This window comes from Schistocerca gregaria, chromosome 5 (genome assembly GCF_023897955.1).
Source record: "Schistocerca gregaria isolate iqSchGreg1 chromosome 5, iqSchGreg1.2, whole genome shotgun sequence".
Lineage (NCBI taxonomy): Eukaryota > Metazoa > Arthropoda > Insecta > Orthoptera > Acrididae > Schistocerca > Schistocerca gregaria.
This window is the reverse complement of record NC_064924.1, coordinates 62683012-62699753: the sequence shown is the minus strand read 5'-3', so window position 1 is coordinate 62699753 and position 16742 is coordinate 62683012. Positions and strand designations below refer to the sequence as shown.

At 39.4% G+C, this 16742-nt stretch overlaps 2 protein-coding genes across 2 annotated transcripts in view; one reads left to right on the top strand and one right to left on the bottom strand.

Annotated features, from left to right (window-relative positions):
- Positions 1 to 16742, bottom strand: part of LOC126273469 (1-acylglycerol-3-phosphate O-acyltransferase ABHD5-like) — a 228430-nt gene that overhangs the window by 74867 nt on the left and 136821 nt on the right. The gene's annotated exons all lie outside the window — the stretch shown is intronic.
- Positions 1 to 16742, top strand: part of LOC126273468 (DNA replication licensing factor MCM4) — a 79924-nt gene that overhangs the window by 24475 nt on the left and 38707 nt on the right. The gene's annotated exons all lie outside the window — the stretch shown is intronic.

The following is a 16742-nucleotide window of genomic DNA, read 5'->3' as shown; positions in this document are numbered from 1 at the left end:
GCCACAGCCCTGTCTCACTCCCTTCCCAACCACTGGTTCCCTTTCATGTCCCTCGACTCTTATAACTGCCATCTGGTTTCTCTACAAATTGTAAATAGCCTTTCAGTCCCTGTATTTTACCCCTGCCACCATCAGAATCTGAAAGAGAGTATTCCAGTCAACATTGTCAAAAGCTTTCTCTAAGTTTATGAATGCGAGAAATGTAGCTTTGCCTTTCCTTAATCTATCTTCTAAGATAAGTCGTAGGGTCAGTATTGCCTCACGTGTTCCAATATTTCTACGGAATCCAAACTGATCTTCCCCAAGGTCGGCTTCTACCAGTTTTTCCATTCGTCTATAAAGAACTCGCGTTAGTATTTTGCAGCTGGATTGGAATTATTACATTCTTCTTGAAGTCTTAGGGTATTTCGCCTGTCTCATACATTTTGCTCACCAGATGGTAGAGTTTTATCAGGACTGGCTGTCCCAAGGCTGTCAGTAGTTCTAATGGAATGTTGTCTACTCCAGGGGCGTTGTTTCGACTCAGGTCTTTCAGTGCTCTGTCAAACTCTTCACGCAGTATCATATCTCCCATTTCATCTTCATCTACATTCTCTTACATTTCCCTAATATTGCCCTCAAGTACATTTCCCTTGTATAGACCCTCTACATGCTCCTTCCAAGTTTCTGCTTTCCCTTCTTTGCTTAGAACTGGGTTTCCATCTGAGCTCTTGATATTAATACAAGTGGTTCTCTTTTCTTCAAAGGTCTCTTTAATTTTCCTGTAGACAGTATCTATCTCTCCCCTCATGAGATAAGCCTCTACATCCTTACATTTGTCCATTTTGCACTTCCTGTCGATCTCATTTCCGAGGCGTTTGTATTCCTTTTTGCCTGCTTCATTTACTACATTTTTATATTTTCTCCTTTCATCAATTAAATTCAATATTTCTTCTGTTACCCATGGATTTCTATTAGCCTTCGTCATTTTACGTATTTGATCCTCTGCTGCCTTCACTACTTCATCCCTCTACGTCTACTGTATTTCTTTCCCCCATTCCTGTCAATTGTTCCCTTATGCTCTTCCTGAAACTCTGTACATGCTCTGGTTTAGTCAGTTTATCCAGGTCGCATCTCCTTAAATTCTCACCTTTTTGCAATTTCTTCAGTTTTAATCTACAGTCATAACCAGTAGATTGTGGTCAGTGACCACATCTGCCCCTGGAAATGTCTTACAATTTAAAATCTGGTTCCTAAATCTCTGTCTTACCATTATATAATCTATCTGAAAGCTGTCAGTACCTCCAGGCTTCTTCCATGTATACAACCTTCTTTTATGATTGCTGAACCAAGTGTTAGCTATGATTAAGTTCTGGTCTGTGCAAAATTCCACAAGGTGGCTTCCTCTTTCATTTCTTGCCCCCTTCTCTTCCTTTTCCTACTATCAAATTCTAATCACCGATGACTATTAAATTTTCGTCTCCCTTCAGTATCTGAATAATTTATTTTATCTCATCATACATTTCTTCACTTACTTCGACATCTGCAGAGCTATTTGGCATATAAACTTGTACTACTGTAGTAGGTGTGGGCTTCGTGTCTATCTTGGCCACAACAATGCGTTCACTATGCTGTTTGTAGTAACTTACCCGAACTCCTATTTTTTTATCCATTATTAAACCTACTCCTGCATTACCCCTATTTGATTTTATATTTATAACCCTGTATTCACCTGACCAAAAGTCTTCTTCCTCCTGCCACCGAACGTCCCTAATTCCCACTAATTCTAACTTTAACCTATCCATTTCCCTTTTTAAATTTTCTAACCTACCTGCCCGATTAAGGGATCTGACATTCCATGCTCTGAAGCGTAGAACGCCAGTTTTCTTTCTCCTGATAACGATGTCTTCTCATGTTCATACCGATTTATTAATGAAGGAAGAGAATTTTGACTCACTCAAAAGTCAGGGTGGTCCTCATCGACGGATTTTATTAAATATTGTGGAAGGGTTATTGGTAACTATAGGACAGACAAACAAATGATAAATCTGTCATTGAAGTGTTTGCAGAAAAAGCCAACTGATAGGGTTTAAACCTTAATATTTCCAAAGTGAGTTTTCAACAGTTCAGAACCCAATGCATGAAAAAACATTGTATGATAAGAAGCATTAAAGTTCATTGCGGATTCTGTAGTGTCAAGACCCTATGACAATAACACGTGAACCTTAGTGCGAGAGTTTTGCGAAAACTGGGTCCGCAGACTGGAGTATTTTGCGTGACTGACTATCAGAATCGAAGATCTTGTGGAGGCTTTGGAAGAAGCTGCCGATGACTCCAAGTGGTGCAATGGCAGTAAATGCAGAGCAATTATTGCGTTTTTGGAAAAAGTAAAGGACAAAGACTACTGGAGGAGGAACTGTGAAAATTATAGAAATTGCAGTCCTAATAATGGAGAGAGAAATGATAAGGGAAGTACCTGCTAAACGTGATGTAAGGACTGCAGAAGAATAATGGAAAAAATAGAAGCAATCCAAATTACAGGCAAACCGACAGGAATGGTGTTGCCAACACCAATCAGGAAAGCTATAAGCAAACTAGTCAGGAGCCCAAAGGGTATTGGGAGGTTCTGGCAGGCCCAAAAAAGAAAAAAATCTGTATTACTGTTATGAATTCGTATACATAAGTCGGCGATACGAAAGATAGTGCATTAACTCAGACCATGACTTACCTGCTATAACGACTGCTGAGTTAGACGAAAGGATGGTAAAATGCTTAACTTGAAGGGTAATGAAGAAAAAGTAATAGTGACCAAAAGCGAAGAGGCAGATGTTAAAGCAACAGTGGAACAGGAGGCTCTAGTAAGGAGTGATTCACTGAATGAACTAAAGGAAGCCACAGCGGAAAAAGCAGGCCGTTATTGATGCAACTGTGAGGTGAAATCTACCGACGTTTCGTTAAATCAATTCAGTCTTATGTACGATGGGTTGAAACAGTGACAGGAGAGATTTTGGAGTTGCGTTAATGGGAAGAGCGGAGAAAAACTGACACCTCTCACACCTGCACATGTTCGCAAATCTAAGGTGGAGTGCTATGTGCAAGAGATACTGGCATGTCCAGAAGATGTAGATATTGTTACCAAATGCAGTCCAGCTAGTCGTTGCGACTTCCACAATAATCTATGTGAGAAGAGACAAAGTGACATAGAAAACGATGGGAGTGTACAATTTATCGAAAACTATGTACATTATAACGTCTATGAGGTAAAGGCAGATGTAGTACAGTTTTACGATAATGGAGGGGGATTCAACATCTCAAAAGACATCAGGCTGTTACCAGTAAGGTGCATTCCTCAAATTGAATCAGAAGATGATATCTATCTTTCCAAGGAATCATGAACAGTATAGATCTGTGGGAAAAAAGGGTTGATTGGTGAATTAAGCGAAAATCTTATCATGCATGTATCAATTCGAGTGGCTCATATTTAGAATGAAATGAGAGAAATTAAACGTGTAGAAGAGAAAAGGAGGAACAAACCACCAGATAAATCTTGTTCGAAAATAGAACCAGATGGAGTTTTCGTTAAAAGACGTTCCAGAGGTGGCAATAGTGCCAGTAGTGGGAGTAAGTCTAGTGGCAGCTACAGGAAAAAGTAGCAAACCTGTAAGTATCATATATTAGTTTGTCTCAGAAGACAATGGGCAAAATTTGAACATGAATATGTAATCATGCCCAATATGAATGTGGAATTAGTTTCTAGACTTGACTAGTTACTGAAGCAACAAGCCATCATCCATTGTAGCAAATGCACTATGACATTTGTTGAAAAAGATAATAAGGAAGTGAGAAGAGAATCTGATGAAATAAACAATGAAGCAAGTGATCATTATCAACAATTTTTTATTGTACCATAACCTCATAATGTAGGTTTTGGTGGAGGAAAGTATTCACAACATTTTAGAGGATGTATTAGAAATTATTAACGACAAAGTACCAGATATTACACCCCAGAAAAAGGGAGATTTGTTTGAGGTTTTAATGAAAACGGCAGTGGCGTAGCGTGAGGGGAGACTTTGAGACTTACTCTCCCCTGTATTCGTGTTTAAAAAAGATGCAATAGTAATTCATAACAAAAATATTAACAACTTTCTGCTAAGAGCACTAAATGTGCGAAGACATCAGTTTTGTAGCCGCTCGCTGAGTATTGGTGTATCTACCTGCTAGAGACTCGATTGCTCTCAATCTCTGCCTCCCTTCCCTTACCTGGCTGTGTGTGCCTGAGTGTTAGTGGCATTCTCAGCTCCCCTTCACTTCCCCTCTTCCACGAAGGCTGGTGCGCTGTACTTGCTAGCAGATATCGAGACTAGTCTCTGCCGCTTCTATGCTGGCTCTTAACATGGAAGTGAACTGTCGTGCCGTTTGTGTTCGTAGTCATTCTTGTGTGATTTTAGTGCATATTTTCATTGTGTCGCCAACATGAGTGAGCCAGCAACTGAAAACCTTATAAAATTTTTATTAATATGCCTTTTCCTACATTAACGTACGAAAAAAGTGCGAATTGAAGGACAAACGACCTCCTACACTTAGTGTAGTTTTAAGTCAAGCCAAACAAATCGCACTTTTCAGACAGCCTGGTACGAAAAGTACCGGGCCGCGTAAGCCGAAAACCGGTTAACAATAAAAGAAATATTGTAGAACAAAAGCAAACTGCTGCTTTTCATTCATTATTATAGACTTATTTGTGGAAAGAAAAGACAGGCGCATTGCACTTGTGTACAAAAAAATATGTGCTTCTTCTCTTGCTACTGGAGTTCTACAAATTTGTCATCGTTTCTTGAACAAGTTAGTTATTATTATTATTTCTTTCTTATCTCAGACGTTATGTCTGGTCAAAAGTAGAAAGTGACGCAGACCTTGATCAAGCGTGACTTCCTTTTAACTGTACGGTATATGTTATATTGCATTTAGAAACTTTCGAGTAACTGAACATGTATCAATAATTACGGATTTCTGTAGTTGTATATATAAGTTTGGATGTAGCTGTATTGCATTGATGTACTGGTGGATATTGTGTGGTATAGCTCCTGTAGTTGATAGTATAATTGGTATAATGTCAACTTTATCCTGATGCCACATATCCTTGACTTCCTCAGCCAGTTGGATGTATTTTTCTATTTTTTTTCTCCTGTTTTCTTTTGTATATTTGTTGTATTGGGTATGGATATTTCGATTAGTAGTGGTAATTTCTTCTTTTTATTGGTGAGTATGATGAGGTTTGCTATGTGGTGTTGTTTTATCTGTTATAATGGTTCTGTTCCAGTATAATTTGTATTCATCATTCTCCAGTTCATTTTGTGGTGCATACTTGTATGTGGGAACGTGTTGTTTTATAAGTTTATGTTGTAAGGCAAGTTGTTGATGTATTATTTTTGCTACATTGTCAAGTCTTCTGGGGTATTCTGTATTTGCTAGTATTGTTCATCTGCATGTGATGTGATCTACTGTTTCTATTTCTTGTTTGCAAAGTCTGCATTTATTTGTTGTAGTATTGGGATCTTTAATAATATGCTTGCTGTAATATCTGGTGTTTATTGTTTGATCCTGTAATGCAATCATGAATCCTTCCGTCTCACTGTATATATTGCCTTTTCTTAGCCATGTGTTGGATGCGTCTTGATCAATGTGTGGCAGTGTTAGATGATACGGGTGCTTGCCATGTTGTGTTTTCTTTTTCCAATTTACTTTTTTCATATCTGTTGATGTTATGTGATCTAAAAGGTTGTAGAAGTGGTTATGAAATTGCAGTGGTGTAGCCGATGTGTTTATATGAGTGATTGCTTTGTGTATTTTGCTAGTTTCTGCTCGTTCTAGGAAGAATTTTCTTAAATTGTCTACCTGTCCATAATGTAGGCTTTTTATGTCGATAAATCCCCTTCCTCCTTCCTTTCTGCTTAATGTGAATCTTTCTGTTGCTGAATGTATGTGATGTATTCTATATTTGTGGCATTGTGATCGTGTAAGTGTATTGAGTGCTTCTAGATCTGTGTTACTCCATTTCACTACTCCAAATGAGTAGGTTAATATTGCTATAGCATAAGTATTTCTAGCTTTTGTTTTGTTTCTTGCTGTCAATTCTGTTTTCAGTATTTTTGCTAGTCTTTGTCTATATTTTTCTTTTAGTACTTCTTTAATATTTGTATTACTAATTCCTATTTTTTGCCTGTATCCTAGATATTTATAGGCATCTGTTTTTTCCATCTCTTCTATGCAGTCGCTGTGGTTATCCAATATGTAATCTTCTTGTTTAGTGTGTTTTCCCTTGAATATGCTATTTTTCTTACATTTGTCTGTTCCAAAAGCCATATTTATATCATTGCTGAACACTTCTGTTATCTTGAGTAATTGGTTGAATTGTTGCTGCCAGTAGTTTTAGATCATCCAAGTATAGCAAAAGTGTGATTTTGGGTGGGTATGTTCCAGTTATATTGTATCCATAATTTTTATTATTTAGCATGTTGGATAGTGGGTTCAGAGCAAGGCAGAACCAGAAAGGACTAATGAGTCTCCTTGGTATATTCCACGCTTAATCTGTATTGGCTGTGATGTGATATTATTTGAATTTGTTTGGATATTAAGTGTGGTTTTCCAATTTTTCATTACTATGTTTAGGAACTGTGTCAATTTAGGATCTACTTTGTATATTTCCAATATTTGTAGTAACCATGAGTGGGGTACACTATCAAAAGCTTTTCGGTAATCAATGTATGCGTAGTGTAGCGACCTTTGTTAGTTTTAGCTTGATATGTTACCTCTGCATCTATTATCAGTTGCTCTTTACATCCTCGTGCTCCTTTGCAGCAGCCTTTTCGTTCTTCATTTATAATTTTGTTCTGTGTTGTATGTGTCATTAATTTCTGTGTAATGACTGAAGTTAATATTTTGTATATTGTTGGTAGGCATGTTATGGGGCGCCATGTAGCTGGGTTTGCTGTGTCTGCTTGATCTTTAGGTTTCATATAAGTTATTCCATGTGTAAGTGTATCAGGGAATGTGTATGGGTCTGCAACGTAACTGTTAAATAATTTACACTTCTGGAAATTGAAATAAGAACACCGTGAATTCATTGTCCCAGGAAGGGGAAACTTTATTGACACATTCCTGGGGTCAGATACATCACATGATCACACTGACAGAACCACAGGCACATAGACACAGGCAACAGAGCATGCACAATGTCGGCACTAGTACAGTGTATATCCACCTTTCGCAGCAATGCAGGCTGCTATTCTCCCATGGAGACGATCGTAGAGATGCTGGATGTAGTCCTGTGGAAGGGCTTGCCATGCCATTTCCACCTGGCGCCTCAGTTGGACCAGCGTTCATGCTGGACGTGTAGACCGCGTGAGACGACGCTTCATCCAGTCCCTAACATGCTCAATGGGGGACAGATCCGGAGATCTTGCTGGCCAGGGTAGTTGACTTACACCTTCTAGAGCACGTTGGGTGGCATGGGATACATGCGGACGTGCATTGTCCTGTTGGAACAGCAAGTTCCCTTGCCGGTCTAGGAATGGTAGAACGATGGGTTTGATGACGGTTTGGATGTACCGTGCACTATTCAGTGTCCCCTCGACGATCACCAGAGGTGTACGGCCAGTGTAGGAGATCGCTCCCCACACCCTGATGCCGGGTGTTGGCCCTGTGTGCCTCGGTCGTATGCAGTCCTGATTGTGGCGCTCACCTGCACGGCGCCAAACACGCATACGACCATCATTGGCACCAAGGCAGAAGCGACTCTCATCGCTGAAGACGACACGTCTCCATTCGTCCCTCCATTCACGCCTGTCGCGACACCACTGGAGACAGGCTGCACGATGTTGGGGCGTGAGCGGAAGACGGCCTAACGGTGTGCGGGACCGTAGCCCAGCTTCATGGAGACGGTTGCGAATGGTCCTCGCCGATACCCCAGGAGCAACAGTGTCCCTAATTTGCTGGGAAGTGGCGGTGCGGTCCCCTACGGCACTGCGTAGGATCCTACGGTCTTGGCGTGCATCCGTGCATCGCTGCGGTCCGGTCCTAGGGCGACGGGCACGTGCACCTTCCGCCGACCACTGGCAACAACATCGATGTACTGTGGAGACCTCACGCCCCACGTGTTGAGCAATTCGGCGGTACGTCCACCCGGCCTCCCGCATGCCCACTATATGCCCTCGCTCAAAGTCCGTCAACTGCACATACGGTTCACGTCCACGCTGTCGCGGCATGCTACCAGTGTTAAGACTGCGATGGAGGTCCGTATGCCACGGCAAACTGGCTGACACTGACGGCGGCGGTGCTCAAATGCTGCGCAGCTAGCGCCATTCGACGGCCAACACCGCGGTTCCTGGTGTGTCCACTGTGCCGTGCGTGTGATCAGCCCTCTCGCAGTGTCCGGAGCAAGTATGGTGGGTCTGACACACCGGTGTCAGTGTGTTCTTTTTTCCATTTCCAGGAGTGTAGTTAGATGTGAATGTGTTGAGGTGAACTTCTTTAGCCAGAAGTTTGCTATTTTATCTTTTCCAGGGCTTTCCAATTGTGAGTAGAATTAATTGCTTTGGTGACTTGATGTTGCAAAATTATCACTTCAGTCATTTGTGATATCATCTTGTATGTGTCTGTTTCTGCTTCTATCCACCGTGCATGCCTGTTATGTTGTACCGGGTTTGACCATATGTTGTTCCAGAAGTGTTCCATGTCTGTTATGTTTGGTGGATTGTCTATTTTAATGTGTGTGTTATGTATTGTCTGGTAAAATTTCTTTTGGTTTGTGTTGCATGTTTGGTTTTGTTTCCTTCTGTTTTCACTTTTTTTTGTATCTTCTAAGTCGTTTGGCCAATGCTTGTAATTTGTGCTTCTTTTCATCTAATTGCTCTATCGCTTCTTGTTGTGAGATTTTACCTAACCTTTTTCGTTTTTTTCTGACATTTGATGTCTTATAAATTGTGTTAGCTGTCCAATGTCTTTTCTCAGTTTTTCTATTCTGATCTGTAGTCTGTGCCGCCATGATGGTTTTGTGGGTTTCTCCTGTGTGTTGGTTGGTTCCGATCTCTGCCTAGTGTGTATATTTAGTCTAGTGAGTGCTCCTATATAAACCAGTAAATGTAACTCTTCCATAATTGTGTTTTCATTTATTTTGTTGTGTATGATTGTGTTGATAGTTTTTATTGTTGTTTCGACTTGTGGGTTATTTGGCGGTCTATGCATGAATGGTCTAATGCCTGTATTTGTGTCTTTGTATTCTATATATGTCAGCTGAAATTTTACTTCTATATCTAACATGTGTGTCACTTCGTGTTCTATTTGTACTTGTTCTGGTGGCAGTCTTAAGATTTCGTTTTCCTCTGATTGTTTAATTGATGCATGTTGTTCTTTGTTTGTTTGCTCTGGGATGTGTGAGTCCATTACTGTATTTTCTTCTTCTTCTGATTGCACATTATTTTGTTCCAGTATTTGTTGTACTTGTTGTTTGATGTTGAGGATAGGGTATCCTGTTATTTTTTATTATTACACGGATCTGATCAGCTAGTCGTTGTTTAATTCTGGGTATCTGATAATAAATGTTGTGTATACTTGTGATCTGTATCCAGTTGTGTTGGTTCCTAGGTTTGTTGCTTGGTAATAACAGAACATGAGGTGTCGATTAACTTCATCTGACCATCTCATCCTCTGTTTTTTTGTTTTCCTTCTAGGGTGGTTGCAGGAAGCATATCCTGCAAAACACCTCTATTTGGATTTAAATCATTTTCCAGTTGGCTAGCAGTGTCGTTACCATTGTTGGCGGGCATAGGGTTCAAGCTTCGTCCCCGACCATGACGGCGCTTGTCCGGGGCTTCTTTAGTTGTGTCCTGAACCAACTAATCACACTAAAAGGGGAGTTAGCCCTATTAGTGGTTTGTTCTCTTCGTCGCCTTTTACGACTGGCAGAACATACCGGAGGCCTATTCTTTTCCCGGGCCTCCACAGGGTTTATTATTATTATAATTATAAGCAAAGGCCTTTTACAGGGTTGTCCCATGCCATAATCATTATTTAAAATCTATATAGATATTAGCCTTAGAACATGGTCTCGTAAATGTAATAGTATGGGATTAGAAATAAGAGATGGAGTTTACCTACATCATTTATTAATTGCTGATGATGAAGTAGTCGCAGCACAAGATGGGGAGGATGCTAACTATATGTGCAATCAACTAGCAGCAGCATACAAAACTTGGGGTTTGAAGATTAATTACCAAAAAACAGAATACTTGACTAATGATTCAGATGAGCTATACATTGAAGGAAAGAAAATCAAAAAGATAAACACTTTCTGTTATTTGGGATCCATTTTAGAAATCGAGGGAAAATCAGAGTCATAAATCAATAAAAGAATTAGCAGCGCATGGAGGGTCATTGGGATGCTTAACTCAGTCTTATGGAGCAGGAATGTAATGAGCAGAACTAAAAAAATAATTTTACAAATCCATATTAGAGAGTGTTGTTCTGTATTGAACAGAGACCTGGACAATTAACATAAAGCACATTAAAAAATTAAAAGCTCTAGAGATGGACTTTTGGAGAAGATCGGCAAGAATCTCCAGGATAGAAAAGATAAGGAACACCGAAGTAATAAGGATAATGTTAATAAAAGAAAGAATATATGACGTAATGGATAGGAAGAAATTACAGTGGTACAGGCATGTACGACGAATGGAGAAAACCAGAATACCAAAATTGATACTGGAGTGGGAACTGGAGGGGAGAAGAAGATGAGGACGCCCTATGACCACCTGGATCCAAAATGTACAGCACACAGTGAGGAGAATGGGGGCACAGGAAGAAGACACAAAAGATCGAAACACCTGGAGAAATATTTAGAGAATATAGTTTAAGAACGGTTATTGTTTGTATTGTAATTTACAAGTAAATTATTATGTTGGAGATAAGCCTCTGTAGTGAGGAAAAGCTCAAAATAATAATAATAAAAATTATTATTAGTGAAGGTGGTAGTGGTAGTAGTAGTAGTAGTAGTAGTATTAGTAGTAGTAGTTGTTGTTGTTTTATTTGATGTATTTTGTTTCATTTGTTTAAATTATTGTTTATTGTACTATTTTGTCTCCCTATAATATCTGCAGAGTCTCCCCAACTTTTACAACCACGCTACGCCACTGAAAAACAAAGACATATTCTTGGACAAACCAGTGAGTTTGAGTGTCATTTACATGTTAAACCTCATAAACCATTTTTGTTCGAGAGTACGCTGTACTATCAGCCAAAAAGGAAGTTGTTCAGCAAGAGACAGATCGAATGCTAGAGTGAAATTTTATAAATGGAGATCTAGCTCAATTAGTGTTTTAAATCGTGAAGCAGCATCAGAGTTGTGATCGATGCTCATACCACTGAAGCAGATCGACCTGAGAGTATTGACAAAGAACTACAAGATTTCCATAATGTACAACTAAGACAAGACTTGATCTCACAAACAGCTACTGGAAAGTGGTCTTGGAGCCAGAATCGCGAAAATATACCTCAGTTTTGTTTGCAGGCAGGTGTTAGCAGTACACAGTCATATCAATCGGACCGCAAATACCCATTTCTGTATTAATGTGAGCTCTTGACAATTTGTTAGTTGCATCTTTATGATCTAAGCTAATTATTTACGTTGATGACTTGTTGGTGGCTACGATCACTTGGAAGGAACATAGCAATTTACTGAATGAGGTATTCAGTGGAATATGCAAGGGTTGCATGATACCCAAACTTATGAAGTGTGAATTTGCACGAAAAGAATTTAACTTTCATGGTCACAGGGTTACAATACCAGGAATTGCTAAAGATCCACATAAGATTGAGGCGATAAAAATTTGTCCTCCAACGAAAACGAAGACTGAACTTAAATGTTTCCTTGGGTTAACTGGATTCTACTGTAATTCATACAGCGGAAAGCGTTCAACGACAGAAATTTGAAGAACCTGTTAAAGAGGACACACCTTATGTTTGGACTGAAGAGCGAAGGATAGTCGAAATAACGTTGCATGATTACATTCCTGAGTTGGACATTGTCCAAATGCGAACACAACCACACGATTTCGGAGAAATAAGATTTAGCCATCGTTTATTTATGGGAAGATAAAGTTATCACAACGACCCTAAAGCTCTTACCTACCTCAAAGAATGCCACTTGTCGCATGAGTGGTTCACCAGGTCGTCAGTGTTCTTGCATCAATTTGATTGTGACATACAGTATACAAACGGGATTGACAACTGCATAGCTCATGCATTGTCATGTTTACCTGAGTTTGAGGGACGAGCTGCACAAGGCGATGTGGGAGGGGTACATAAATTACTGTATTTTAAAGATGTGGAATGACGAAAGAAGATTGATAACATTTGTAGAAACGCGCCATCATCAAAACGATGATGAGTGGTTGAAATTGCTGAAGAGTAAATTAGATGAGAAAACCAAGGACAGAGAAAAACTAAGAAAGAATTACCAAACTTACAATACCATGTCACATTTTCAGAAGGATGATAGCAATGACGACTGGCATGTGTGTTGCCCAGCGATGAATATAATAAGCTTATAGACTACTACTGTTTTGCTTGTGGTTATTGTGGACCTAAAAAATGTAGGAAAAAAATAATGGAAGCTGTGACCTTTAACAGCATGTTACAAAACGTCAGAGAGACAGTAAATAGCTGTGACTGCAGTCAAAAAGTTAAAGTACTTAATAGAACTAACCTTGGTCCTATGCAGAGCATAACCCCTAATAAAGCTTTGGAATTAGTATGTTGCACATTTTTAGATCTTTACCCCCAACTACGGGTAATTTTACATGCATGTTCGTAATACTGGCAACATTTTCAAAGTTTATTAGCCTGTATCCTATCTGGAAAGTGAATATGGCGCACAATTCACGTCTAAATTATGGAATGAAGGGATGAGAAACCATGGAGTGGAAGTAATTCATATCTTGGCCTATTAACCCACTAGGAACAGAAGTGAATGTTATATGTGTGAGACAAAAATACTTTGTCAGACATACTGCCACCATAATCACGGGGTGTGGAATGGTATGTTGCTGATTTAGAAGCTATTATGAATTCTTGGGACCAGGAGTCTACTAGTTTTACACCAGAGGAGATATCGTTGGACAGAAAATCTAAGAACCTGGTGGAAAAAATCATTGATTGCCTCCCATGATTTATGGTTGACATAACCAAAAGAAACAATAGTTACAAGAAACGATGTAAAAAACCGCAGAAGCTCGAATCCGTCTCCATAACGAGAATGTATAATTCGTGTAATTCAGGTTCGGTGACCTCATGTTGATTAAGACCGACAAAAGTCAAGCGAGATTGATAGTGGTACACCCTAACTTAAATTTATATATAACAGAAGCTTCAAATTTATTTGCATACTAAAGGTTACCATTTACCTATCCAGTTTATTATTTACCTATTGGACTTTAAATTATGGATCCATACTGTGGTAAATCTAAAATGGTATTAGTTACAAACTGACAAAGAAAATGTGAAATTCTCATTAATGACGATTTTTCGTGAGTGATAAGTTTTGCTTCAAAAGCTAAGCAATAACATTAGGCCACTGCAAGCCAAGGCAAGAGTACAACAGCTAGTAATTATATATTGTGATTATGTTTGACAAATGTATGAATGTACAATTTTTATTTATAAAATGTGTAATGTGTCCATCATTTATCGATGAACTTAAACGAGTTGTATAAGTTGCAGATACCAGTGTCTGTGGCAGAAATGGACAATTTTGAGTATGTCACTGTGATTGTGAGTAATGGACTTATTTGAGATCATTCTGGAGTGATATTTGTGAATGGAATGCGCTTGGATGTTGTATATGGTGTCACTGAACGAACAAAAGCTAGATGCAACATGCTGTTGTGGTGCAAACAACAATGCTATAACTGCACTGATCCACTGGTGGCTCTTCCCGATGCTGTGCCTTAATATATCATTGCTCACTAAGCGAAATGTTTATTTTCTAAAGGTCTGACTATGTCAGTCTACATATTTTTTCTATTTTTAAACAGTTTATGATTTTAGTAGGTATCAGATAGATTATATAATGGTAAGAGAGATATTTAGGAACCAGGTTTTAAATTGTAAGACATTTCCAGGGTCGGGTGTGGACTCTGACCACAGTCTATTGGTTATGGACTGTAGATTAAAACTGAAGAAACTGCAAAAAGGAGAATTATTTCATATGGCATTTCTGTTGCAGAACGTTGTCATTTCCTTAAAATCTGCATGATTTTATCGGGAGCTTCCCTTCTCTGCAGGTCGTCAGAGACTAGATTTATAGCATTATAGTCTTATTCTAAACATTTCACAACTGGCACCCATCATCTGACTGCTCACTGCATTATCATGTGTGATTCCGAGCACAGACTGTTTCCAGAGATTCTAGGCAGTTGGACCAGGTGCAGATAATATCTTGCAGAGACAATTGTGTACAAATTAGGATCCTTTTGAATTTCACCTTATTGCCGATAGCGATGGCTTGGGGAGCCAGGAGGATGCTTCTGGATAATTTGGGCATTAGCTTAAACTGCTTGTAGGACCTTGTGGAAGACGTGAAGAGCTATCTCGCAAATTAGCCCACTCCTGAATTTCGCCACCGTCATCCTGGTGCTGATACTTGGTGGTTACTGATCTGAGCTTTTGACATAGGAAATAGCGCACTCATTGCTGGACGATGTCTTGAAAGTTAGTCATAGAGGAAGAACTGTTGTCGACTTTTGAAGATGCAGAAGATGAGTTCTCTTGCCTTGGCCAGGGCTTTCATATTTTTCCAGGTGGGAGTCTAGCACCAAATTATTGAAGACTTGTTTTAACAGAAGAATTTAGGACAGTCTCAAGTAATTCCAAACTTTTAGAAAGAGAAAGGGAAATGTTTACTACATGCCCTCTCAGCGGCGGTGTTTCTAAACTCTGTCTAGTTGAACAACCAGTAATTTTGGTGGTGTTTGCACATACAGTTGAGAGAAGCGACATTTTTAAAGTATTCTCAGGTGGGATGTGAAGCAGTAGATTGCTCTTTGCTGGGATGAACAGGAAAAAAGTTCTTTTAGTTAGAATGTGAATCAGATCAGTGCTCTTGATTGGGACTGAGCTGTTACAGTTGTCTTTGCCGGGATGGGCACAAAATCGAGAGACAACCTCTGTGCAAGTCGTGGGCAGCACTAGCAGCTCAGATGCCTTCTGCAATTGCTGAAGTCGCAGCTGGTCGTTTCGCCTCTTAAAGTTGGTAATTTCTAGCAGCAGAGCAAGGCAAGATGTTATTGATGAGATAGGAGTAAATGCGTTTTCAGTTAAAGCATAAGGGGTCTCATTTTAAACCAAGCTCTGGCAGATGAAGGCTCATCCATGAGACAGTTATTTGAGTTCTTGCATGTATTTTTCTAAAACCACCAGAACGACACAATAACCATATCCAGTGTGAAAATGTATTCTTAATTTATTTGAATATTTATACCATGACGGTAGTCAGGGGCAGTGACTGGAGCTGGTGACATGGCTCCACGAATGTCGAGTTGATGTTCTTGGAATCACAACACCTTTTCTGTTCACTGCCACTGCCTACTATCATGGACTGAATGATCTGAAAGTGCTTACATTCTGGACGAAATACGAATAAATATTTTACAGCGGTCAAGACTGAATTTAATCAATTTGAAAGTATTTTAGCTAGAGTGATAATGTTCTCCAAGAGAATTATTACTCCTCATTACCTTTGCCTTTCTCCAGTTTACTCTAAATCCACATTTTATGTCACTATATTGTTGGTTCTGTCCAGCAGTTCTTATATTTCTTCTTCACAATCACTGAGGACAGCAGTATTACCAATGTCATCGGTGGATTGTAGTCACCATGAATGTCATGCCACTCATCATGCTGTTGTATAGATTTAACAGCTGGGGCAAAAGACTTCATCCCTGTCTTACACCCTTTTTAACCCAAGCACTTCCTTCTTGATCTTCTATCTTATTGTTCCCTCTTGTTTCTTCTGCATATATATATTACCCACCTTTCCTCATAGTTTACTCGTATTTTACTCAGAATTTCGAACATCTTGCACCTTTTACACTGTCTACTGCTTTTTCTAAGTCAATGAAACGTATGAGGATGCCTTGATTTTTCTTTAGTCTTGTTTCCATTATCAAGCCCAATGTAAGAACTATCTCCTTAACATTTCATAATGCCAAACTGATCATCATCTAAGAGATACTAAATTTTCCTTTCTTTTTCTATATTATTCTTGTCAGCAACTTGGACATATTAACTGCGAAACTGATGTCATCTGCCCCTGCTACCTTCGGAATTGTGTAGATGATACTTTTCCGAAATTCTGATGGTACGTCGCCAGTCTCGTAGATTCTACTCTCCAACTTGAAGAGTTGTTCGAATTTTGTCAACATTCGTTACCAAGTTTGCTTTGCACCTAACATCCCTCAGAGCACCAAAGTGAGGTACTGAAAGTAGACCACAGCTACACTACCTTTACACTGCTGGTTCCTTAATTCAGATATTATATTCGAATTCTTGTATTTTGTATGGTACCTAATTATCTCAATACCACGGATCGTTACTGGGCTGAGGGAACTGGTGAACAGAGCCATACGAACTCACAAATAACAATGATTTAAGGCATATTACCACTGTATGTCAACAGTATGGAACGGAAAGTCAGGCGACGTCACCATGAAATG